The sequence below is a fragment of the Anser anser genome (genome assembly GCF_964211835.1).
Source record: "Anser anser genome assembly, chromosome: 19".
In the NCBI taxonomy this organism is placed as follows: Eukaryota; Metazoa; Chordata; class Aves; order Anseriformes; family Anatidae; genus Anser; species Anser anser.
In genome coordinates this window covers 4906984-4930970 of record NC_139740.1, presented here as the reverse complement: position 1 = coordinate 4930970, position 23987 = coordinate 4906984, and the positions used below count along the sequence as shown (strand labels likewise).

The following is a 23987-nucleotide window of genomic DNA, read 5'->3' as shown; positions in this document are numbered from 1 at the left end:
ATTTTAAGCTCCCAACTCCATCGGCAGCTTAAACTCCAGCCCACCAAGAGCTCCCCGCTCCCAGCAGAGCAAACCCCACAGCTGCAGAGAACAGGAGGGAGCACGGCACTGGCAGACCCCTTCACAGCTCTACCCTGGCAGCCACATCAGTTAGAGGACAGCATCCCCAGCCAAGGCTTGCCACAAGTCCTCAGCTGTTACCCTGAGCATCGCCGTGTGGAAATAACACAGCAGTCCTGGAGCAGGAGATTTCCCCCAGGCAACAACTGCACCCCTGGGGCAGGCTCGCAGCCCGTGCCCCTGCAGGTGATGGGTGCTTCCTAGGGCCGTCCTTCCCAGCCAAGGCGCAGCCAAAGATCTAGGGGACGGCGTGGCTCTCCTTCCCCAGGCTCATCAGAAAGGTCTTATTTATGTATTTACAACTGAAAATCTGCGGTCAAAACCAAACCAACATCAGTTTGTGGCTTGTACGTTTCTAACAAGAAACTGTAAGGCCTTTAAGAAAGCAACTACTGTGCATTAGGAAAACTTAAGGAAGGCATCCACCATTTTCATCTAGCCAGGAAGAAATTTCCATTATGAGAAAGGTGTAAAAATCCTTCATTCAACCCTGTTCTTCATACACCTAAAATTCCCACTGCAGGACCAAGGGGAGCCTCAGGGAAGCAGATACCACCCACCAAAGGCAAGGCTGAAAGGCAGCAATCCCTGACAGCATGCAAGGTGCAAGGATTCACATTCAGGTCGGAGTCAGGGAATCTCAAGCAGTGTTTCAGCTTTGTTCCTGCCCTCGCTGAGCTAAGAAGCAGCTCAGCTTAAAGATAGAGATAGATCAGGCAAGGAGAGAGAGGAAAGAGATGAAAGATCAGCTTGGAAAGACAAATTGCAGCATTTGGGTTCTCCTTCCCATGACCCCCATCCATGCTGTGATATGCAGAAGGTCTTGAACCTTAATACAGGTGGGAATGCAGCAAAAGCCCTGTAGAAGTGACGGCTTCCTTCCCTCGAGCAGATTGGTTTTGGGGGTAGAACTGCACTTCTGAGCTTCCCCTGGGCAGCAAAGGGCCACAAACAACATCTCTGGCCCACCCACACAGTGCTCCTGCACCCAGAGCTTTCGGCTCACTTTGGAGCTCAGGCTGGAGCAGTTTGGGAAACCAGGGCTGGGCTGCTGTGCACTAAACTTCTCCAGACTTTGCCTTTGCATCTGCAGCAACAGAATTAAAATGTGACCGCTGGAGTAGCGAAGGCACTCAGTGCTTGAGCAGGGCAGGGGTGCACGAGGCAGCGCTGACCTCCAGGCATGCAACGAGCCGGCGGGTGCTGTGGGACCTGATGAGCTGGCACATAGCTCAGCGGTGCGAGACGAGCCATGCAAATGGAGCTTGTGACACAAGGAAGCCTGGAGAGATGGCCAGAGATAGTGCAGGGTTTGACGCGGGCGGTTTGAGGCGAGGTGAAGGTCTCTGGCAGTGTCAGAGGTGCACCCACCTTTTTCATGCTGCAGAGACTTGCTAGTTTTACACGCTCAGAAGCGAGCTTTAGCCCTCCACCACGCTGCTACCCAACGTCTCACCATGGATCCACGACCACAAACACCCGACCCAGCACTCCCGTGAGCATCACACGGTGAAGGACTGCAGGGCACCACCTCTCTACACGTCAGACGGCTGAGTGCAGTGAAAAGCACTGCCAGAAGCAGCCGATGCTTTCTGCAGAGCAGCAGCAGGACAAAAACATAACTCCCCCAGCCTCTGAAGAGCCAGCACTGACCTCCAGGGCTGCCACCACCATCTAACCTCCTATTGCTGCTGAGACAGTGGAGGCAACAGGAGCCAGAAAGCTTTACCAACGTATGAGGAAAACTGAGACCCCAAGGCCCTTGCAAGCAAGGCCATACCTGAAACCCACCCTGAAAGAGTCTTAAAGCTCTTCAAGCTGATTAAAAGCCATTATCCAAATTCTATGGATGGTGAAACAGAGGCAAAGTGCAACAGGGATTTGGACCTTCAGCACCCAGCGATGGGTGACCTGGTAAAGCTACTCTGACCACAGTTCTCGTTAGGCTTCAGAGTTAACAGAACAAGCATGGAGCACGCATCCACACCCTGGAGGTGAGCCAGAGCAGTTTGCTGCAAGGGGCCCGAGCACCCAAAGAAGTCTGTGGGTTTTTCACACCTGGACTGCCACCGCTCCTGGTGCTGCGGCGGGGAGCAGGGGGATGGAGGGTCCCCCTTGGGGGAGGCCAGCGCGGCTCTGAGCGGTCCCCTCGCACGGACCCGGGGGGCCATGTGCTGGCTGAGCACCGCGGCGCAACTGGTGGCAGATTGACAAAGAGCTTGTGTTTGTGTGCCACGCTATAAATATTCCTTTGCAAAAAGGCACAACTGGAAAAATGTCTAAATGTCTATTTTTGCCTCCTCTGCTTCACCCACTCGAAACATTGACATCATACCAAGCTCCTACTGAGACCGAGTCATTCCCGAGACCCAGAGAAGCACAAAATGCACATCAGTGCTGGGGAACGGAGAAAAGCATTTCTGTAGCCCAGGAATATGGTCGGAGCAGCACGGGACAGCTAACGCAGGCTGCAACAGCGCCTGAGCAAGGACCTACCATCCTCCAGCAAGAAACTCTGCGTGCGAGGGTAAAACTGGGTGGGTGCACAGAGACACCCCATAGACCCACCCTAGGGGTGAGAGGCTTTTCTAAAAACATATCCATGCATTGGCGACAGGCTCAGAGGAACTACTTCAGAGCACAGCAGCCACCCCAAAACCCTCAGCAGCCTCACAGCTAGTTGATCCATCAGCCCAAAGCCCCCCTGAAAGCACCACCAGGGTCCCAAAGCCCACGGTCACCATTTTCCACAGCCTTGTCATCCTGCTCTCAGGTGCCAGCACATCTACAACCACGCTTGCTCCTGCAGGAAATCAATCTGTATTTTGCTTAAATAAGGCAGTCAGCACCTGGCTTACATCTATTTAATGACCTGAGCATCTGGTTTCAATACAGCAGGCAAGGAGCAACCACAGCATAACAGAAGCCATTTAGAGCTGCAATTAGCTCTGGGCCCCCAGCCGTACATTATAATAATGAAGTGGGTGCTGCTGCGCCTGTTGACAGCTGCAGGAGGGTCGATTCCACCCCACCTCCCCAAAACACCCCAGATCTCCTCCTGTCTCAGACCCCCCGTGTTCCCTGTGCCACAGCCAATGCCTTGCTGCTGCTCTGCCACCTTCCTTATGGGCATCTCCAAAGGACCCCTGCAAAACCTGTGGGCAAGGGACCGTCCATTGAGCCCGGGCACTGCTGCTGCACCTCACCATGCAGCAAGGCTCTGCCTGCCCAGGGCAGGGCTCAGGACACCATCATTTTGATGATTTATGAGCCTTGCAGGATGCGTGGCTAGGGCACAGAACCCACCCCCTGCACCACTGTCATTGCAGCCCTGGGCTCGCTGCCACCACGCGTTGCCCCACCTTGGGGCTCCAAAACAGCATCCACGGATTTCAGCCGGAGCTGAACAGAGCCCTCGAAGCCTTTTGTTAACGCTGGTGGGCAGGACCAGCTGAAATCTGCAGTTACCATTCTGAGAAACTGCAGCTCGAGAGTGGTCCCTCAGCGACAATGGAAAAGTCAAGATTTCCCATAAAGAGAAGTTACTGAAAAACTCATTTTAAGAATTGCCAAAGCCAGCATGTGTCCCCTCCCCACCGTCCCCCTACCCCAGTGCTTTTCACAATGTACATATTTGTCTGACTCCATTGTCTGTTTACTGTAACTCCCTTACTTATGGAGAAGCAAGGCTTCAACATTTGTTAAAGACAGGACGCATTTTCAACTGTTTCTTTGGATAAAATCACTAAGCTCCTTGAAGCTTTTACGTCTCTGGCCTTTTTGCTGCAGAAAGCTGCTCCCTCAGAACATTTTCCAGCAGCATTGATGTGCCTGAAATCCAACACACCGGGTCATGTTCCAGTCCCTGCCGTAGAGATGGGGAAACTGAGGCACAAAGAGCTCACGCATCCAGAGAGGACAACCAGATCGACAGCAGAGCAAAGAGCAGCCTGCGGTGTCTTCCCTTGCTCCTAGGCCATGGGATGGGGTTTCCCAGCTGGACAGGCAGTGTGGCATGGGTGCCCTGGGACACCTTCCCCAGGAAACTAACACACACGCAGTCCAGCACGCATGCAAACATTTGCACACGTGAAAGAAAAAGCCTTGTGTTTTCTCAGTCACCTCAGCTACCATTTCTGGCTCTCTAGGGATGATTTCCACCTGTTTCTATACCTTTTCTTGCCCCAGAACTGGCTATGAATAACTCTGGTTTTTCACCTGCAGAAGGGGATGGCTGCGCCCCAGGGGAGGAGGCGCAGTCGTGAAACTGGTTCAGTGCAGGGGCACGAAAAAGATCCCAGCCCTGGCAGAACAAGAAGGAAAAGGGATGTTTTGTTTCTCACCATTCCCCAGCTGTGCAAGCACATCGTCCGCACCCGCTTCAGCATCCTCTGCACAGAACTACCCTGCAGCAGCCAGAGCCTAAAATCGCTGGGGATAAGCGATCATAGAGCAAACCCTTATCCCACGAGAGATTTGGACAACAATTCACAGTACACCTTACATCGCACTAAATATACGTGACCAGAGCCCCCTTGCAGATGATATCCACATCAGCAAGGATATAAGCACGGGACACTACAGGTCCCTTTTCCAGGATCCCTCGCAGTAAACAGAAGAGGTGGCAGGAAGAGCTGGAAATGAAGGTTTATTTATTTATTGCCCGTTTTGTGGCTCGCGACCAAAGCCACAGGCTGGCAGGCACGGCGCTGCTGACCACAGGGCTGGTGGGGCACGGCACCTGCGTGGGCACAAGGGGGCTGGAATGGGCCAGGGCACAGATTTATTAATACTCCCATAGAAAGTGGTGATTTGTTGTGCTTTCTAATTCTTGACATTTTTCCCTGCAGACGCCCAACAACGTTTCCCAAAGCATTCAGCTGACGGGTGGCATTAGCCCCCTCTCAGCCAGACCACACGAGCTGGTGCAGCAGCAAATACTGCCCAGTGTTACAGCCCAGGGCGAGTGGCTTCCTCGAGCAAATCGGATTTTGTTGTGAAAATATTTTGAGAAAAATATTTCCAAGCACAAGGGATAGGAAAACACTTGGTTTCACAGCACATTAGACAAAGCCCCCGCAGAAGTGGATCAGAAATTAGGCAGGGGGATATGCTTTTTGCTGTCTTTGTGACAAATACTCCCAACCAGACTTGGCTGATTTAGAAACTCTAGAGAAATACAACACCCCACATCCCCAGCAGGGCCCCACCACCAGGTGAGTCCTTTGGGCACCAGCACACGTGGCCAAAACGGGCACCCGCTGTCCCACCTCTGCAGAGCCTCCTGCTCCTTACGTGCTCCCCTTGCCCATGCAGGAAGAGAACCCCGCTCTCTGCTGTTCCGGTATTCTGCTGCAGTCTTTGATCAGGGAGCCACTGATGTTTTGTCAAGTTCAAGGCCTGCCCCGCTCCACGTGCAGGGCAGACGATTCCTAGCAGAGGTGGATGCACTTCTGAGGTGCCTGCACAAGTTGGGTCTCAGCAAAGGGTGGTGGCCATGACAAAGGCAACAAAGATGGTCCTGGAAAACTGGATTCTACCTCTGTCAGCCCAAGAGGAACTAGGTGACACCAGACTTTTCAAAAGCTTTTGCAAAAGGCAATTTTCCTCAGTGCTGATGGCCTGAGCTGGCGTGCACCAGCAGCTGGAGACCCCAGGCACAAACTTTCCAGTATCACATAAGCTCAGAATTGCTGGGGAGATATGATTTCTGCCTGTACTCAGCCTTAACGCCTCTGTTCCTCTGTTAGAGTGAGAAAGGAATAGCTGCTCATCTACCTGCTGCATGCTCAGCTTTTTGCTGCACCGTTTTCTTTTAGTTCACTTGTGCATGAAAATATTCATGTACCCATACACGTAGGCTGGTACATGTGACTTAAACAGAAAAAAAAGAATGGAAAGAAGGGATAAACCCATAGGCAGGGTCTGAGTGCAAGTGGCCAACTCCTCACCCTTCCAGTCATCGCTCCTTCAGCCCCACGCAGCTGAAGACGACAGGGACATGGATTTCCTCAGGGCCCTTTTCCTCCGCAGCTGCCCAACATCTTGAGCAGATGCAGACACCAGTGCGCAGCCCCCCGAGGCCATTACCCACAGCCAAGTCCCCGGCAGCGCTGGGCACTGCTGCCAGCAGGGTCACAGGGTGCTGGAGGGCAGAGAACGGGGCTCTGTGTGTGCTGGGCTGCGTGGGCGCACAGGCATCTGCATCTCCATACCGTGCCCCTGCGCCGCACCCCTTGTGGGGTGTTTGCGAGCAGCAAAGGGCTGCCCGTGTGTCCAAAGCGAGCCAGAGAGGTGGTGGTTACAGTTTTGTCCAGACCTGAAAGCAGACAAGGGCAAAATGCACCCCCCCCCCCACCATGTTTTGCACTCATCTGCTTTCATTCAAATAAGGCTTTTAGGAAGAGTCCAAAAACTGAAGTCTATTTGCATTTCTAATTTAATGCACTCAGGAAAACATTTGAGAGTTCCCTTTTTCTTTTTTCATTTCCAGCTGCAGACAAGTCATTTCTTCTTGCTGGAACATGCCAGGGAGCCACACGGTACCACACGCGAGGGAGGTTTTCTTGCAAAGATAACCCTACTGCGAGCACCTGGAGACAACAAGCTGCTCTCAGCCGTGGGCTTCCTTAGGGAGCCCTTCCCCATCCCGGCACCGCTGCCACCTCCGCTCAGCCCCGATGGCGCTGGGGCTTCCTCCACAGAAGCAGCTCCTGGAGGCTCCGGGCTCGGCTCCCTCCACGCAGGGCGGGCGGCTGCAGCCTTCCTCCAGTCATCCTGCTCAGCCAGCATCTTCACCACCGGGGCCGTGTGGGTGGCGTAGGCAGGACGTGGGCGGTGGCACTGGATGAGGTGGCCGGGCAGGCCCACGTTGGCCAAGGGCTGGGTGTGCTCTGCAAGCCAAGAGAGAGAGCATGAGAGCACAGGACCGCAGCTAGCTGCCTCCTGGCTTCTTACCCCTTTGGGAAGGGGAGAAGGAAGGATGCCTTCAGGGATGCCACAGAGGCTCTTTGGAGCTGAAGACCACAGCTGGGGTCAGTGAGGGCTTTGCTATGAGCACAGAGGGCCAGGCAGCACTATGGGAGAGCAGAGCAGGGCAACACCTGGTGGCTATTCTGCAATGAGACTCAGATAACCCACACAAGAAATGCAGATGGCACCTTCCATTTCCAGCCTTTGTGCCTTTATTTATACTGGGGTACAGGGCTTGACTGCACTGAGCAAGGAGAAGCTGCAGAAGGTCAGCATGACCTGAGATGCGTAGTAGAAAAAAAAATGGGGAAAATAATCAGATCTAATTTCTGCAGCACTGATCAATGCTGACAACAGGGCAAAACCACACTGAAGATCTTTCCAGTCTTAACTTTGTGCCCCAAAACCCTCGATCACCCAAGTCTTGTGCCTCAAACCTTGGTAGAAAAGTCTGGAAGGATTAGACTGAGTAGACCTGAGAAGATGTCTGCTCAAGGGAAACTTCACACAGCAGAAAACCCCAAAAGAAAAAAATCATGCAGAAGAGGAAGAGGAACCTAGATCATCACAAATCAGACCACTGGTATTGCATTTATAAAGTATTACCATACATAGATACAAGATCTTTCATAAACGAGCTTGTTTTCACTCAAATGCCAATCATTTAAAAATCACATGGCACAAAAGCAGAATTTCCTGCTTGATTTTAACACTTTAATTTCACTACCTTGGCCTAGTACAACAGTTAGGGAACTTATTACTTGACTACCTGGTCATAAAACACAACCTGGCTTAGCACAAGCAGCTGGGATGAGATGGACAACAAGGAGCCGTGCTGACCGAGACTGCCCTGAAGGTCCAACTCCACCAAAGGGACAAACTCTGCTCTACAGGGTATTTGCGACCAGTCTGCAGCAAGCTGTGAACAGCAGCCTGCAGGCAACAAGGAAGGATGAGCTGCAGGCAAGGAGGGAAGGATGGAGTAACTGTCCTGAAAACAGCACCTCCGTGGCAGCTCACTGGACACCCTGTAGGACTCCGCAGCCCCTGGTTGCAGATCTGGGAGCAGAGGGGAAGGAGGCAAAGTCTCCCCGTGTGGGATTTACAAACCTGTGTGCATCATGCCTTACACCTAAATCAGTCAGGTATTTGCACAAAGTCCAGTCTTTACTTCTCAGCCATGCACCATTTTCCTTTTTATTTATTTAACTTGGACAGATTCTGCTTCCTCTCCTGCAGAGTCAGTTCTTTATGGCCACGCTGCACATAACAGGAAAACACCCAGAAAAAGATACACCTGGATGTGTTAGGGCTCTGGCACTAAGCTGAAACACTGGGCCTTCATCAGAATGAGGGCAGCTCCGGGTACTCAGGGACAGGGACACATGGGGACAGCGCTGCAAGCATTTCCCAAGGTCCTGCCATGCACTCCTGGTACGAACCAAAACCAAAAAAGCCTGGAGCTCCATGTCCAAGAAGAGCATTTAGAGAAACGTGCTGCTTCAGATTATCCTCCACCAAAACCACAGGGACAAAAGGGGGGGGGGGGGGGGGTGCATATCCAGTGCCTTCTGCACTAAGCCACATCCTGCAGGCTCCCTGCTCCTGCAGGCTCCCTGCTCCTGCAGCCTGTGCCAGCACCAGGAATTCACTTTGCACCAGCCACGCTCATGCTGCGGGGACATGTCCAGCACCAAGCTCGCCCTGAGCCACCCCTGGTGCCACCCCCATGCTGTGCCTGTCCCCCCAAGACGAGCAGAGGGCCCTGCATGGGGCCAAGCAGCCCTCAGGCAGCGCGGGCTCTTCCCCAAGCTTATAAATAGAAACAACCTGACGTATTCACAGGAAAAAAAAAAAAACAACTTTCCACCCCCCCCCCCCAAAAAAAAAGTCTCACTGAAATGCTGTTGCTATAAAGTTCCGCTGTCCCATACCTATGCTACACGCTCTCAGCTTTACAAGAGGGAAAAGCCCTGCCAAAAGCTGCCTTGTTCTGAGCTACGAGCTTTCTGAGGGCAGCACGCTGTGCTGAAGCGACGTGTTTATTTTGACAAGCTGAGATAGTCCACGGCCCTTCCACGGCTTGTCCTCACTCTGTACTTGCAGTTTTTAACCCTTTGTTACAGCATTATTTTACGACGAACTCGTCAGGCTAATTTGCAGAGAAGAAATGCTATAGGAGGTTTAGTCGCATTAGACAATCCAACTATTTTCCAAGCCAGCATGCACGAGGGGTCCAGTCCTGCAGCAGGATTTGGCCCCAAACACAACACAAACAAGGCACAAGAAGGAGAGCTGATCTGGAGTCCTTCTCCTCATTTTTAGAAGTTGTAGCTGAGGTCTTTAAAATAGACTAAAAAATAATAGATAAACACCCTGAGGGAAACCTGGGCAGCTGGCCCCGGCACAGGGCAGGGCTGCGAGTTTAATTCAGCAGCAACAGAGCCGGGAAGGAGCGTTGCGTGCCCCAGGGGTGCAGTTAAACCTCTCCGCCTGTTCTGAGGACAGCCCCAACAGCTGCGGGATGCTACCAGGGGCCTGCGAGGGTGACAGGGACAGTGACAACCACATTGGCAGCGGCAGCTCCCAACAAAGCAAACACAGGCTGGAAGAGGGCCAGGACCACACTGTAAGGAGATGGTGAGCTATTTCTGCATATAGCCCCACGACAAAACCTGCTAGATGGTTTGCAAAGCAAACAGAAAGCTCCAGCTCGGTCCCTCACCCAAGCTACCAGTTTTGCAACAAAAATGCGAGGAATGAGCAACACGAGGTGGTGGAAGAGGGAAGGACAAGGGTTACAGTGCTGAGATGTGGCTCTGACCCACACCTCTCGCTGTTTTTGTTGGAACACCCACCTGTGCTGCACCCAGCCACATGCTCCCAGCCCAGAGCATTTCTGGTGAGAGGAGGCCAGCTAAGCTCACGAGTTTGGAGCAGGAAGACACGTGCATGCGCTAATATTTCAGTCTTTGCACAGTATTATTTTGATCCTGGGTAAATACTACTGCTCATGTGATATTCACGTAGACTGGGGTTTCGCAAAGAGGCCTGGGCCTGACTGCTTTGCTCAAGCGTTAGAGCAGCATCTCACAGGGCAAGAAAAGGAAAGGTTCCTACGATTTCCCAAATGGTGAGGAAGAAAAAGGCAGTGTGATGGACAACAACCCCAGTGTGGATATCTGCAGAGGTGGGAAAGTTCGGTGACAGGCTGAAGTTTGGATTCCTGTCAGGTGAACACTCCTGGGTAATTGTGGGTGCTTTGGTGAAGAAAGACCCAGGTGAGGCCACAGGACCTGCCTTCTGAATTGCCCACATTGAGGCACTGGGACAGAGCCTGCTGCAAGTCCCAGAGATTTCTCCTCTGACCTTCCAGCTCTTCCCAAGTCCGCTGTGAACAGAGGAACCCCAGAGAGAGGAGACAAACATCCCCTGTCCTCAGAGCCCTGGCCCCTGGCTTCCACCCTTTTCATGGGCTATGTCGAGGCTGTGTCAAGGAGGGTGTGAGGAGACAGGTGCCACAACAGCTTGGGGAGCAGAGGATGGGAACACAAAGCACTGGAGAGAAGAATCCAGGGAAAGCCTGGAGCTGACGGCGTGTCACAGCAACATGAGAGTGGGTCAGCAGCCACCACTTGTTATTTACAGCTTGTGCTTGGCTACTGGCCTGGGAGTGCTGTCGGAGCACGGGGAGAAAAGGCTCCACAAACATCCCTGGAAGTTCTCCAGGCGGATCAAGTCCATTGCTCCGTGAGCAACTGCCGGTGAGACCCATCTCCAGGCCGTCCCGGTGGCCTGGCAAGGGCTTCCTGGAGCACGCAGGGCTGACCTCCGTCCCGTCCTGCTGCAGTGCCGGGATTAGGGCTGGACATCGCAGGCTGAGCCTGGGATTTATCTGATGATGATCTCTGAGATGTCTCCTTTTGGGATGCTCCAGGGGAAACGCTCCAACGTGCTGCTCTCCTGCCCTGGTGCCAGCCTGGGATTCCCTCGGGCATGCAGCCGGGAGCACGGCCTGATAACACGGCCTGCGCTGCTCTGCCACGCACTGCACGGGCCTGCAACAGGCCGCATGCCTGTCCCGCGTCCCCCGTCCTGCTGCCACAATCGATCAGCCTGGGACATGCAGCACCTCGTGCAGGCCACAGGCACCAGCTGGGCTGCTCCCTGCAGCCACAACAGCCACCAGCACTTCCCCCAAGCCTCCCCAGCCAACCATTCTCCTCCCATCTGTTTCCACCTCATTTTCTGCACCAAATCTCGCTGCCCTGCCTGGGCAGTGGGTGCACTGTGATAAGGTGCAAGCACGCAGTGCCTGGCTCTCCCTCCACATCCCACCCCATGCTGCAGCTGGAGCTCACAAACCAGACACAATTCTGAACTCTGACTCCCTTCCCTGAGATAACGATGAAGACAGAAATATCAAATGTGAGGACAGAACCTGAGTGAAGAAGCAAGGTCAGAAAGTGGCTAAAAGTGATGATTACAAAACTGAAGTGCCAAAGGCACCAGGGCACCTCACTTGCGTCTAAGGCCAGCTGAAAGCTGCCCTTCCTTTGGGCCAGCCAAGAGCCCTCGAGCTGAGCCAGGCCCTTGCAGCACATTCAGCTTCTTGAACATTCAGCCTTGCGCTATTAAATTTCACGCACTTCTGCTGAAAGTAGCAACCCTAGAGTATAAGGCTAAAAAATCCCCCTACATGGATGATTTCCAGAGACCCCAAAAGATGTAATATCTAGAACTGAACTGGAAAAAAATACCATGTTAGCATCACTTTTTTTTTCCCTGAAATAAAACTCATCGCCCCAGCACAGCCACCCAGCCAGGCAGCCCATGGCACCCCCTGCCCCACTGCGGAGGCTGCAAGGAGTGGCTCCCTGTGGGATGGGGCCACGTAGCACAACACTACGCCCCATCAGCCTTCAGGTGGGAAAGATGAAATTAAACCCGCTCACGCTCACAGGGCAGGGGCACTTCCAGGTCTGACTTCAACTTCCTAATGTCCTACCTAGAATTATATCCTGCTCTCGTCAAGTGGAGCTTATCTGGGGACAGCAGTGGGCTCAAGGCACATGCATTCACAGTCAGTGTGTTTTATAAGGATGCTGATTTTACACCTGTGGCCATTATTCCTGCAAACATTGCCTGGCGGACCTTTGCAAATCCCTCCAATATTAAAACCTTTCTAAAATGCTCAGGAAAGTCAGTCAGACCACTTCACACAATTCTCAACTCTAATCTGGAAAAGTTTTTATACCTTTTGAGAATCTGGGTGCTTCAGATCCAGAGAGAATCTCTCTTCTCCCCAGCACAGAGACCCAGCCCCTAGCTTTCCCCATACCACATGCAGAGGGCTGTGCCTGGAGCTCTTCTTTATATCCTTTAAGTAGCATTTCTGAGATGTATCCTGGCATTCACGAATACATTTGGTCCAAAAATCAAATCAAAACACCTTATTTGCAAGCAAAAACTCACCATTCCTGCCCAGCGTTGCTGTATGGGCAGCAGAGGGACCAAAGCCAGGGAGCCACTTGGGTCACCTCGCAGTGGCTGGGTAGCACAAGCCTCCAGCCAGCCCCATCCAACCAGGCAATTAAATCAGACTCACAATTGTTGGGATACCACAGCAGCACACTTCACAGAACCACATAAAAAAAACACCACTCAATGATCCTTTCGAGCTGCTGAATGAAAATGGGCAATACAAAAATTAAAATGGAAGCCACCAAAAAGAACTACAATTCCTGTGAGAATTGGGACATGCGGCTAGTTTTAAACCCAAATCTACTGCTTAGGAGAAAATTCTTTACTGTGAGGGTGGTCAAACAATGGAACAGGTTTCTTAGTGAGGTGGCTGATGCCCCATGCCCATCAGTGTTCAAGAGGCATTTGGATAACGTCAATAATAATAATGTTTAACTTCTGGTTAGCCCTGAAGCAGTCAGGCAGTAGGACTCAACCTTTGCAGGTCCCTTCCAACTGAGCCGTTCTGGTCTATTGAAACACTGACAGTCAAAGGTCCTCGTTTCTTCTTTCTGCATCCAGAAGAGTAGCCGGTCCCACCGGCAGGGCCTCCCACCAGCAAAAGAGGAGATTTTGTTCACAGATGTGCACAGAAGGAACGTTATGCTGTGAACACAACTTCTCTGTATTAACCAGAACATTAAAGCACACGCTAAGTGCTGTTCAGGCTGTCAGTTAAGACTTTCCCCAATCTTCCAATGCTAATATCAAGGCATTTAAGGCAAGTCAGCTATGTTGTATACCTTCCCTTGTGTTACACTCCATTTTCCTGATTTTCCTTATATGCCTCTTCAGGATGGGAAGAAAACCTTAGACAAAGCTCTGCTGCCAGAACCCTTGGTCAATGAACACCTCCCTCGTGCACTACAACTCTACTGACAGCACACAAGGGAGCTGGTAGCAGGGAAACAGTGAGGTAACAGCAACTGCTTGTTCAACTTTATTTTCTCCAACTACAGGTTGAGATGTTCAACGTAATAAAAGGAAAAAGCTTCCCAAGAGAGCAGAGGGAGGGCTGCTTTTTATGAACGGCATGTAAGCCATAAAGCACCCAGCACATCGCTCCGTGCTGCCACTCGGGCGAGTTAATTCTGAGCGCGCTGCTGGCAGCGGGACAGCTTTCACACCCTTATATTTAGAGGGACCAGCCTGAAAAACAGCCAAGGCTGTCACATATAAATCAGGCTGTTCTGACAGCATCCAGAACGCATAGTAAAAGCAAGTGGGGTTGGGGGGGGGGGGGGGAACAAAATTACACGCTGCAAAGGGAATTCTGCAAAATAATAAGCTTCTATTTTGTGTTTTTAAAAGCTTGCAATAATTAGAACTATTTTCCTCTCTGTTTTTAAGCCAGCCCTTGCTGACGGGCTCTGGGCCTCCAGCCTCTGCGTTCCTGCAACACACCAGAGGTGGTGGGAAGTCTCATCCACAGAGCACTTGGGGTGGGGATCACGTTGTCTGCCTTTGACTGGAAAAATCCCACCTCAAGCAAATTGAAGCATCTGTTTTTCTACAGCCAAACAGAAATACAGCACTAAATAATGCTCATCTGAGGTGGGAAGACATCAGCAGCTGATTTCTCCAACCAGATGAGCATCTTGTTTTCATCTGAAGGTGCTCTGGCCCCTCTGCCAGCAGGTGTTAAACCAGAGCTTACTGCAAAGCCTTCTAATTTATAGCTATTTAGGATCAGGAAGACATTTCCCATCATATCAAATTCCCACCCTGGAAGAAGTCTCTGATGAACTAGTAGATGCTGATGCTTCACACACAGGTCCTAGGTCTGAGCAAACACCAGTCCCTGCAGTTTAATTCCCCACCACTCACTCAGCCTTTAGCCCCATGCTGTACCCATCGCATCTTCCCCATGGCCCAGGGTGGGGACCACCTCCACCCCTCCAGGAAAGCCATCAGGCTTCAGACCATCAGGCATACCTTAACACTGTATTTTACAGTCTCTCAGCTTAACCTGCATCGCCCAGGGATTTTCAGGACAGGAGGGTCCTGTCTTCAGGGTTCCTGCCCAAAGATACTTCTGCCTTTCAGTTTAAGCAACATACAAGTGCTACTTCACCAGAAGTCAGCTTCAGCCCTTATACAACTCAACAGCAATTCACTCATCTTCAGAAAGATTTTAATATGACCCCTCAGCAAGGAGCCAGATGGAACAGCAATTGCAAAAAGAACTGCTGGAAACCAAACAAAGCTGATGAAAGGATAAGAGCAACAAAACCATCCTTTATTCATTCATCTGACTTTACTGTTTGAAATGCTCCATGAACTGCTTCCAACCCAAACTCCTCCCTAAACATATGAACTGGGAAGCTGTTTTGTAGAGATGGAAAGAGATGATCACAGCCTCTGAAAGGACTGGGGGAGGAAGAGATCAACAGAAGAGGCAGCAGGGGGAATTTGGGAACACAGGATATACCCCATGAAAGACCTTAGGAAGGAGAGAAACCCTGCCTGAACGCTAGGACCACAGTGAAAAATCATCCAAACAAACGGCATCACAAAGGTTTTATTTGTCTGTTCCAGGATGGGCCTGACCTAACGTCAGGTGGAGCTGGTGGTGCCCAGCCACTGCCTCCAAGGGGCTCTGGGTGCTCTGCAGGCTGAGCCCTGGGGTGAAGCACGATGGCCCAGGAGCAGTCAGCCAAGCTCCTGCCCCAGCAGGTGCAACCACATCACCCCCAAATACTCCTGAAAGGTGCTGAGAGGAGGCAGCAAGGTGTGAACCCACACAGGCCATGTCCCTTCCATCACCTCACCTTCCAGGAGAGCCACCCCAGTGAGCACATCACAGATCCAGGCAGGGTTACTGGGACCAGCTTCCCTCTGAACTGGTCATGAGTTAGGAAGAGCTGACAGGGGAACATAAAGGAACCAAAACCAAGAGTTCCCACAGCAGCAGCAGCTAGAAGGCACAGCAGGCTCCCGGTTTCACGGAGATGTTTTACAACACACCGAGCGATGTGCCAGGTTTCAGGGCTGGGGACAGGAGCTGTGCTCAGCACACATGTGCGGGCTGCTGAATGAACAGAACAGCAGGAATGCTGCTGGCCTTTGAGTAACTTGTTTCTACTTCACAGACATGTTATAGTCTTTTGCACTTCTATTTTTTCTTCTTAAGAAGGGGAAGGGAACGTGACAAAAAAAGCTGGGTGCCAGGATCACACCCAGGACACTGCAGCGTGTGTATGTACAAACAGCAACTAAAATAGCAGGGGTGGTTCCTCAGCTGCCACGGGCTGTGTGGAGCTATTCATCTGATTGTCACACCAGGAGGACATCTGACCCCAAAGCAGGACAGGCAATATCCAGGCAAGAGCAGAACGGGATACTGGGCCAGGCTGGTGGAGAGGGGAACATCCACCAGCTCCCCATGCCTGTATCTGCAAGCGAGAATTCACCCCCTGCTATCACACATGCAGCAGCCCCTTGAATTAAAAGCAGCACAAACTGGTCGTTTCTTTCCAAAACCAGCCTTAGTTGTCTTTCCACTGCTTTCCAGCCCATGTTCTCCCAGCTGGTCCTGCATCTCCACCTGCAGGAGCCCGACCAGGAGGTGGCTGGGTACCGCTGGTGTCACCGAGGAGGGCACAGAGCTGGGGGAGCAGCCAGAGCAGGGACAGGCAAGAGAAAGTGCTTGTTTGTGTGCAAGCACAAGGAGGCAAATAGTTGACATTAAGGCTTCAGGGAGGCTGTGGGACTGGGCTATTTCTTTCAGCCCTCGCACAAAGGGACCTTTTTTGTCTCGCTGCAGAACAGAAACGATATTGAAGGGTCAGTGGAATTTCTGGGCATTTTCTCCCCTTGGAGACGCGCTGGCCCGTGCTTCACAGCACAGGACAAAGTAGGACGCAGAGAACAAGATGTTCACATGTGGCCCTGCATCTGCCTCCAAGTGCTTTCTGTCCCCCCGCTGCCACCCCGCTCCGTCCCCGAGGAGCCCCCACTGCTTGCAGCAGAGCCCTGAGGTGCCACAGGGCTCACGCCTGGCCTCGGAGCAGCCCCAAAGCAGCCAGCCAAGCCAACAAGCAGCTACAGGGTGCCGTAAACACCACAGAGCTCTTCTCCATCCCACTGTGGTGCGGGTGCAGAGATTTCTCCAAGATCATTAAGGATGTATCTGCTGCCTGGCCCTCCCCAGGCCCTTGCCAACCTGAGAGCTCGGTGAGGCTGGCACAGGCCCCGCACTCTGCTCATCCTGAAGCTCCCCGTGCCATCTCCAGCCGGGGATGGTCAAAAAAAAACTCATCCTCCACAGGCAGCCAAGCTGCTGCCCGTGCTGCTGGAAAGGAGCCGGGACAGGGAATAAAGCTGACATCTGCCATCGGCCAGAGAGACGCCTCCGTGCAAGCAAAGCACCCAACAAACCAGCCCTGACACAGCCACCGCTGCTGGAATGAAATCCCCTTCACCACCAGGACACAGCACAGCTCCTGCCTCTTGCAGGCATTTCCCTGCCTCACCCACTCAGCACCAAGGGGAAAACGGAGACCTTCCAAGTTCATCTGGAGTCCCGCCACGTTTTCCTCTTGCAGAACATGTACAGCACACAGCCAGAGCCTTGAGGTCACTTTAGGACAGCCTTCGCACAAAAGGCTGAAGGCGCATGGAAAATAAAAACCCCATTCTCAGGCAGCGAGCACCGAGCGTGCCCCCGTGCCAGCAGCGGGTGAACAACCCCACCGAGCCAGCAGCGGGGCTGGCAGGGAGCCGGGACCGAGCGGGGACTGCACGTGGATGGCAGCACCGGCAGGATCAGCAGAGGAGTTGGCAGGATAATATTTCCCCAGTTAACTGTGAGATTCTGGGGGAGGAAACCAAAAACATTGAGTGCATCTGCAGCCATGATGTTGAGCAGAGGGAGCCAGCCTGGTCACGCTGGGCACAGCCAGGCACCATCTCTTTCGCATGGGTACCAATTCACCTCTAAACCCTGATTGCCTCCAAAAAAACAAGCCCGGATGGAGAGCAAAGCCTCCTCTTCCTCCAAGCAATTCGGCTTTCAGTTGAGGAGCCCTTCCTGGTCCCCAGCACCTGGCCATAAACCATTGCCTCCACAGATTTTATGCCTCTGTGGCACTGCACATCCTCAGGGAGGATTTCACCTCTATGGCCACAGGGAAGGCGATGGTGAGAAACCAGCGCCGCCGTTTCCAGCCAGTGCAGGGGAGGAAGCATTGCCTGGGGAACAACGGGTGCATTGCGAGCCCAGTGGGCAAGGAGCACACGGCAGAGCAGTACAAGTGGCGTGCAGAGTCGGTGGCACAGCTCAAACAGACCAGCCTGCTCATCCTTCGTGTCCCAGAGGCCCCTGCAAGAAGTTCTGGCATTGCCACTTCGAATTAGTGCTTAGCTTGGAGAAAATGGGCTTCAGTCCTCTGAGAAAGCGCTCTGACTGGCTAGAGCTCTCCTTCCTAACTCCCGGTTTGAGTTTCCGTAATAAATCCCAGATTGCTCAACTTCCACAACACTGGTCTATGAGCTCGGGCAGCAGTTAACCCCATGTGGCCCCGAACAATCTGTAAATATCTTCCTTTTCCTGCTTTATCTTCCTTTGATGCCATTTTTAGGATAAACTGCACATGATGGAAGGCAACTAGCTCCCCAAAGCACTCACAGCAGTGCCATCTACCCCTATCCAAATCCCAGTACCCCCCAGTACCTTACACTACCTTCTTCCTCATACAGGCCCTACAAAGCACAGGGCTGTGAGGAGTGAATGCAAGGAATACGGGTTAATCTCTGGCATGCTGTAACACCAGGCTACCATGCAGCAGCTTCCAGAGAGCATTGGTCCATGCACAACCTGCCTAGAAGTCCCTGCAATGCAAGGGGGTGGAAGAGCAAGCTCTGCAGAGCCCTGAGCACGCACAATGCCTGTCTGGGAGTGTGGCTGTTGCACGCTGGACATCAGAGACCAAAGAAAACAAGACAGTACTTTTCATCCAGAAAAATCTTTGACTGAAAGAGACTTGGTTTTGGAAAAATCAGCAGCATTACCAACACTTTCTTGCATGGCAGGACAGGGATGCAGCCAGCATCACATCCCCACATCCTCAGCCTCCTAACACACCTTGCAAGGAGCTGCCCAGGGCAGCAATTAACCAATTAACTAGTAATTAACCAATTAACTCCATGGCATCTCTACCTACTGCAGAGCAGAGAGCAGCACATGCTGCTCCACAGCTCCCAAAGCACTGGTGGCCACAAATGTCTTCACAACCTCCACAGCAGAAGAGGCTCCTGCGTTTTCCTCCCCAGCCCGGGCTGCAGACAGGTTTGTGCCACTTCTGGCAGGACCACAGAGATGGGCCTTGCCCAGGAGGAGCTCCTGGTGGCAGCTCACAGCCCCAGCCCCTCAGTGGGCTGCCTCACAGGATGCTCCCCCAATTGCCTGCCTTGCCACCTCATCCCGCACCCCACTGACCCCAGCCCCAGCTGGCTGGGGGTTTGCTATCACTGCTTCCACATAATGCCCCGGGTGCAATGCACACCCCAGTGCCACCCCCCTGCACTCTGCAGTCCCTAAAACCACCCTCTGCAATTCTGATGTCTGTAAACACCATGGTAATAAAATAAACCCTGCGCAGCAGAGCTGTACACCTTGCATCATGGCTCGGACAGCCGCCTTAGAAGCCCTCCAGGCTGCTATAGATTGGGATAAGAGCCGCAACACTTCGTGTGTTTGTAAAGAAATACATTTGTAAAGACCACATCGTTTGAGCTACGCTGACTCTGATCTTGCCTGGAAGTGAGCTGGCGTGGGGTGTTGTTACAGCGCGGCTTCCACTTAATGACTCTTGCAAACCTCCCACAGCTCACAGTGACAGAGCAATGCAGCAAGCCTCGTTGTGAGTCAGATCTTGAAAAAAGCTTGATCAGGCATGTCGTTCCACCCATACAAACACTACCAGGGAAGCCAGAGAGATGTTAGTCCCATTTACAGATCAACGTGCACGTTGCAGTCTTCACAGTCAGAGCTTTCGGAGTTTTCCTGCACTGCTTTCTTTCACCATGGGACGCTCCTGTGGCAGGTCTGCTGGAAGTGCCACCACAAATACTGGTGTTTGGGGCTTTTGAGTCACTTGGGGCTGTGCTTTCTCATGCTGTCTCCGGACTAACCCCACGGGAAGGCCACAGCACCTTCCCAAGTGCTCGGGCTGTCCCCAGAGGTGCCAGGGCAGGGGGAGCACCAGGACACGTGGTGTCAGGGCGCACACTGTGGAGTAAAGCTAACAACAGCACCGTCCCTGTGACTGCCTTATTGCTGACATCCCTGCTTTGGGAAGATTTCCAGGGAGAGTCGGGCTTTCCCAGCTCCCCAGCACCAAATTTCACTTTCTGCTTCAGCAGCAACAAGCTGGTGGAAGTCCTTACACATGTCCTTGTCCCAGCATCACCCTCTTGGCGTTGCTGTTTCGGGTGCCCAGCACAGTGGGGTACCAGAGCTAAGTAAAGCCTACCGAAGTACAAGTAATGACCACATTTTTCCCAGTAATCACTTTCCTAAGGCGTTAGCCAGTGCTTCCTTGGAAGGATGGCCATTTTTCACTGCTAGCTGACAAGCTCAAAGCAATGTTTTCCACCCACAGTTCTTCAGCAGGCGCACCCAGCCGCTCCTGCAGGGCTCTCACACACCTCGGTGGAGATGCTCTGAGCCTCGTACCCAGAGCAAAGCACGGACAGCTGTGGGTCCTGCCCAGGACAGGGTGCCTGCCCCCAGCACAAGGCTCCAGCAGGCTCTGAGCTAGCAATGCAGGCTCCTTGCAGGCTGCAAGCCTTCCCCACATAATCTGATCAATATTTGGACAGAAAGCACTGAGCTTCCTGCTGTCACGGGGCTCCTCTTCTGCAGGCACACATTAATTTGCTTCAGGGATGCTGCAACAGTGACCTGCGTTCCCCCCCAGGGATCTTGCCACAGCTCCCAGCACCTCCAGTCTTTGCACAAGCATTGAACCACCCCGAGCTGGTGGTTAACACACACCGCGGTTACCCTGCATGCAGCAAGGACTGGATTTGGGGTCAGATGAAATCACAAGAATGAAGGGAGAGAAACAGGCTGGCAGTGCAGGCATGCAGGGAGGGATAGCAGCTTCTAACATTAGTCAGAAAGAGTCAAAAGTTCATGTCCTTCCCACAGCAGAAGAGCTCTGCAGAGGCGCTGCGCTCAGGTTAAGGACTCCAGCAGGAGGGGAGGAGGATTTTCCCAGTGAGGACTTGCCCCTCACAACCTAACGCTTGCCCTCTCCGCATGAGAACGAAGCCCCAGGCAAAATGTGACACAAAGCGAGCCAAGAACCCGAGCCCAAGCAGAGAGCAGCACCTGCCAGGGAGCCCCAGGCACTATGGCCAGGGTGCTCGGCGTTGGGTGCCAGAGCCTCACCGCACCAAGCCACACACTGCCTCCAGAAGAGCCACGCTGCGATTACTTCTCATAGCAGAGCTGAAGTCCTGGAGGTGCCAGGGGATGGGGCAACCTCCAGGCTAACGCTCTGGGTCTGGAGACTGAGCTCAGAGCTGGGCTGGTGACTGGGGGAGGCCCCCTGGAGTCCACCCTCGCCAGGAGCAGCAGCTCCCACCCCTGCCCAGCCAGCTGCAGCATCAGACCTGTAAAATGTGGCTCTGCAAGGCCAACAGGAGGCTGTTGTGCATGCACACGGAAAGCCTTGCCCGCAGCTAGAGATGAGAGGAGTCCCTGTTTCTCAGGCAGCAAGCAGGAGCGAGGAAATTGCCGCTGTGGAGGGGAGCAGCAGGGATGCTCTGCTCCTCCAGGGCTCTTCCTCCCTCCTTCACCAGGAGCTGCCCCCATGGAGCATCCTTCCTCTTGTCCTGTGCGACAGCCCCGCGGCATTTTGGCTGCGGTGAAGGCAGGGCATGCCCCTGGGCATTTTCTCTGACATCTAACAGGTACAGGGAGGAGATGCTGAAGCACAACAGAAACCTCAACCCAGACATGGATCTGGCCACGCTTACAAACGGCCCTAACAAAAGCTTACACAGAGCTCCGCAGGAAGGAAAAGAGTATTCTCCCTCCTCGCAGCCTCCAAGGCCAGCTTCCTATTCGGTTGCGCTCAGACACCACCCCAGCAAACGCCAGAACAATGCGGACAGCACCGCGAGGAGACCAGCCCGGCACAGAGCAGCGCTGCAGCTCCCCGCCAGCGGACGGCCTGGCTCACGCTCAGCCCGCTAAAGCAGCTGCCATCGGGCTCATACAACACAAATTAAACAGAAGGTTTTGCAATCAGGCCTCGCATCAAGAATAGTGACGAGATTTGAGTTACAGGCACAGCTTCAAACTAATATTTGTTTTACCCTAATTACTGCGCCATTAGCCCCTGCAGCAAGGCGACCCCAAGAGGCAGGATCCTGCTGAGGCTCTCGCAGGGATCCCATGCCACGACCACAGCTAGCTCTGTCTGGCCACTTAAATTCAGAGCACCTCTCCTCTGAAAGATTCCTGGATGGAATCGCACGTCTTTCAGACGTGAAGCACGCAGCAGGAGCTGTGGATGCCAAGGGGCCCACCCAGCTATTTAGTGCTGCCTTTTTGTCAGGCGAGACAGCCTGAAATGTTAACTGGTGCATTGCTGGGCTTGCGTCTGATGGCTCCTGCATCCCACAGGAACAGGAAGGATGCTTTGGGCTCCAGCTCTTCTCCTTCCTGCCTCTTTTGTTATCTGCAATCCCAACAGAATTTCACGAAAGAAGTGGATTACTCAGGAAAGCCACATATTTTCCCTTTACTGACACATCCTATAAGGTGACTCAGCCAAAAAGAAGAGGAAAAGACAGCGCACATACAGCAAGCAAGCATAGAAAGGATGGTGCAAGACTGCCAGGGTGGCTCACACCCAGACTCCAGGTTCAGCTTCGACCATCCCCACGGAGCTCCCCATGCTGCTGTTATCCCGGTGCTCAAGCAGAGCTGGAACAGTTCAGCAGCGGCTCAAGGACTGTCCTGGCAAATCCCCACCAACAGCTTCCACGTGGCTGCTGGAGAAGCCCTCTCCAATGACCATTTTGACGGACATCCCACTTTCTGGCTGAGAAGGGTTTCTCAGCTTCCAGGCTGAACGGAGAAGACCAGATCAGAAGTTACTGCAGAAAACACCTCCTTTCCCACCCAGCAGCCTGATCCGACTGCCAGCTGGATGAGAGATGGGGGACACCCTCTTGCTCCCGGAGGGGCTTTGGGAGAGGCCGCCTCTCCCTTACGGAGCACTTCCACCCCTGCTGTGGTCAGCTACAGCCCCGTGGCGCTGGGTGCTGTTATCAGAGGGTCAGGATGTGGTGCTGGAGACCGAGGTGCTGGACGCTTGGTGGTCCTGCAGCAGGGACAGGGACACCCAGGCAGCGTGCTGAGCTGCAGCATGCAGACAGCTGCAAAAACAGGCACCAGCATACAAACTGGTTGCAAAAAGAGGGATCCCGTGTAGCTGGGGAGCCTCCAGCAGATGAGGACCAAGGGATGGAGCTACTCTTCAGTGGATTTCCTGGAAGACTGAGTCAGCTTCTCCACACCCCCACTCCTGTGCCTAGAAGCAGGAGGCAAAGCTTCCAGCCCTGTCGTCTTCCCTGCCCATCCTGGAAGCTCTCTGGGGCAAGGACCGCACTGAGCTCACAGACCCCGACCTCCACAGCACACCTGGTCCTGCTGCAAGAGGGTCCCCTTCTCCCAGCCTGTCCTGGAAGCACAAGGAAGGAGCTGTGCTTGCAGGTCCCCAGCCCCAGCAGCAGCCAGAAGGAATTTCACTGAGCAAGAGGTCAAGCCTCTGCGGCTTCTGATATTTCCCTGCCACAAGGGAGGCCCCAAGTCTTAAACCACGTTGCCTCGTTCGCAGCCCTGCCGAGGCTGGAGGCACCTCTGGAGATCCTCTAGTCCCACCTGCCTCCTTGAAGCAGGCTCAGCTGCAGCCTGCTCGGGGCTGTCTGGCCAGGTTTTGAACAATCCCGAGGATGGAGACTTTCCTGTTTAATGTTTCTTCTGCTTTCACTAAGAGCCCACCTTTTAATCATTATGCATGGAAAAAAGGTATTTGTACAAAAGCACTCGGATCAGGCAACATCCAATCTCAACAGCAATAATGAATTGAGCTGGCTGGAGATGAGTTGGGAGGAAAAAGGCTTCAGCTAGAAACTATTTTGCTGGAATAAATCTGTTTCTTGGAGTTCTCTCATTTTGTCAAAAAGTCAACGCCTACTGGAAAATGTCCACTTTGCATCAAAACCCTGATCAGCCAAGAGAACAGAAGACTTTGCCTTTTGGTCAAAACAATCTCTCAAAACAGCAAACCTTAAAACAGAAAACCTGCACTGTTTTGATTTCTTTTCATCATGAAATTCCCTCTAGCAGA

At 53.0% G+C, this 23987-nt stretch overlaps 1 protein-coding gene across 6 annotated transcripts in view; it reads right to left on the bottom strand.

The window, feature by feature from the left end:
• TEKT3 (tektin 3) overlaps window positions 1-23987 on the bottom strand; it is an 89088-nt gene that overhangs the window by 41029 nt on the left and 24072 nt on the right. For 2 of the 6 annotated variants that reach the window (XM_083804886.1, XM_083804892.1), the window contains one exon: window positions 6072-7013. The exons of the other annotated variants lie outside the window; for them this stretch is intronic. The gene's annotated coding sequence lies outside the window, so the exon portion shown is untranslated. The remainder of the gene's footprint in view (window positions 1-6071; window positions 7014-23987) is intronic. 6 annotated transcript variants of the gene reach the window in all.